Genomic DNA, 2,911 nt, shown 5'->3' with positions numbered 1-2,911 from the left:
AGAGTCGTGATGAGTAGTGTTTTAGGGCTTATGGTAGTGCAGTGGTTGTGTAGTGTAGGGGGCAGTGTTTTAGGGTTTAGGGTAGAGCAGTGTTGTTTGGGTAGTGTAGGGGGTTGTGCTGGGGGTAGTGTTTTAGGGTTCAGGGTAGTGCAGTGTTGGTCGGGTATTGTAGGGGGTTGTGTTTTAGGATTTAGAGCAGCGTAGTGGTATTTGGGTAGTGTAGGGGGTCATGCTGGGGGTAGTGTTTTAGGGATTAGGGCAGGGCAGTGGTGTTCGGGTGGTATAGTGGGTCACGCCGGGGGTAGATTTAGGGTTTAAGGTAGCGCATTGGTGTTCGTGTAGTGTAGGGGGTCGACCTGGGGTAGTGTTTTAGGGTTTAGGGTAGCACAGTGGTGTTCGGGTAGTGTAAGGAGTTATGCTGGGGGTAGTGTTTTAGGGATGAGGGCAGAGCAGTGGTGCTCGGGTAGTGTAGGGGGTTGTGCTGGGGGTAGTGTTTTAGGGTTGAGGGCTGCACAGTGGTGTTCGGAAAATGTAGGGGGTCATGCTGGGGGTAATGTTTTAGGATTTAGGGCAGCGCAGTGGTGTTCGGGTAGTGTAGGGGGTCGTGCTGGGGGTAGTGTTTTAGGGTAAGGGTACGGCAGTGGTGTTTGTGTGGTATGGGGGTCGTGCTGGGGGTAGTGTTTTAGGGTTTACAGTAGTGCAGTGGTGTTTCTGTAGTGTAGGGGGCAGTGTTTAGGGTTTAGGGTACAGCAGTGGTGTTTGGTAGTGTAGGGGGTCATGCTGGGTGTAGTGTTTTAGAGTTTAGGGTAGTGCAGTGGTGTTTAGGTAGTATGGGTGTCATGTTTTAGGTTTTAGGACGGTGCTGTGGTGTTTGGGTAGTGTAGGGGGTCGTGCTGGGGGTAGTGTTTTACGGTTTAGGGTTGTGCAGTAGTGTTCGGATAGTGTACGGGGTCGTGCTAGGGTAAGTGTTATAGGGTTTATTATACTGTAGTAGTGTTTGGGTAGTGTAGGGGGTCGTGTTGTAGGTTTTAGGATAGTGCAGTGGTGTTTGGGTAGTGTATTGGGTCGTGCTATGGGGGTACTGATTTAGGGTTTTGGGCAGTGCATTGGTGTTTGTGTAGTGTAGGGGGCCGTGCTGGGGGTAGTGTTTTAGGGTTCAGGTTAGTACAGTGGTGTTTGTATAGTGTAGGCTGTCCTGCTGGGGGTAGATTTAGAGATAAGGTTAGTGCAGTGGTGTTAGGGTAGTGTTGGGGGTCGAGCTGGGGGAGTGTTTTAGGGTTTAGGGTAGTGCAGTGTTGTTCAGGTAATGTAGGGGGTTGTGCTGGGGCAGTGTTTTAGGGTTTAGGGCAGGGCAGAGGTGTTTGGGTAGTGTAGGGGGTCGTGATGGTTGTAGATTTAGGGTTTACGGTAGGGCAGTGGTGTTCGGGTAGTGTAGGGGGTCATGCTGTCGGTAGATTTAGGGTTTAGGGTAGAACATTGGTGTTCGGGTAGTGTAGGGGGTCGACCTGGGGTAGTGTTTTAGGGTTTAGGGTTGCGCAGTGGTGTTCGGGTAGTATAGGGAGTTGTGCTGGGTGTTGTGTTTTAGGGTTGAGGGCAGCGCAGTGGTCTTCGGGTAGTGTAGGGGGTTGTGCTGGGGGTAGTGTTTTAGGGTTGTCAGCAGCGCAATGGTGTTCAGATAGTGTAGGGGCTCATACTGGGGGTAATGTTTTAGGATTTAGGGCAGCGCAGTGGTGTTCGGGTAGTGTAGGTGGTCGTGCTGGGGTTGTTGATTAGGGCAGCGCAGTGGTGTTTGGGTAGTGTACGGGGTCATGTGGGTAGTGTAGGGAGTTGTGCTTGGGGTAGTGATTTAGGTTTTAGGGTAATGCAGTGGTGTTTGTGTAGTGTAGGGGGTCGTGTTTTAGGGTTGAGGTTACTGCAGTGGTGTTTCTGTAGTGTAGTGGGTCGTGCTGGGGGTAGTGTTTCAGGGTTTAGGGTAGCGCAGTGGTGTTCGTGTAGTATAGGGTGTCATGCTGGGGGTAGTGTTTTAGGGTTTAGGGTAGCGCAGTGGTGTTCGGATAGTGTAGGGGGTCATGCTGGGGCTAGATTTAGTGTTTAGAGTAGCGCAATGTTGTTCAGGTAGTGTAGGGGGTCGCGCTGTGGGTAGTGTTTTAGGGTTTAGGGTAGCGCAGTGGTGTTCGGGTAATGTAAATGTAAAATGTAAATTGATACTTGTATAGCGCACTACTCACCCGCAAGGGTCTCAAGGCGCTTGTACGAATACCGCTGTGGAACCCATCCAGGCTTTCCCTGTGAGGCGTCCACTCCTGGGCACCCCCAAGGTGGAGGAAAGGCATCCTTAGCGTTGTGGGGGCCGTTGTGGAGATTAAGCAAGCTATTGCCCAGAGTTGCAGAGTGGGACTCCATGATTGGAATGGCACCGAGGCGAGAATTATCAGGTCCGTGGAATTTTTTAGCCCAAGACCCGCCGAGGCGGGGAATTGAACCCTGGTCCCGGGCTAGACCTCTGAATCAGGGTCTGCCGCTCTAATCATTGAGCCACACTTCTCCACGGGTAGTGTAGGGTTGTCATGTTGGGGAAGTGTTTTCAGGTTTAGGGCAGTGCAGTGGTGTTTGGATAGTGTAGGGGGTCGTGCTGGGGTAGTGTTTTAGGGTTTAGGTTAGTGCAGTGTTGTTCGGGTAGTGTAGGGGGTTGTGCTGGGGGTAGTGTTTTAGGGTTTAGGGCAGGGCAGAGGTGTTTGGGTAGTGTAGGGGGTCGTGATGGTTGTAGATTTAGGGTTTACGGTAGGGCAGTGGTGTTCGGGTAGTATAGGGGGTCATGCTGTCGGTAGATTTAGAGTTTAGGGTAGAACATTGGTGTTCGGGTAGTGTAGGGGGTCAACCTGGGGTAGTGTTTTAGGGTTTAGGGTTGCGC

This window comes from Triturus cristatus, chromosome 1_1 (assembly GCF_964204655.1).
Source record: "Triturus cristatus chromosome 1_1, aTriCri1.1, whole genome shotgun sequence".
Classification (NCBI taxonomy): Eukaryota; Metazoa; Chordata; class Amphibia; order Caudata; family Salamandridae; genus Triturus; species Triturus cristatus.
This window is presented reverse-complemented; position numbering follows the sequence as displayed.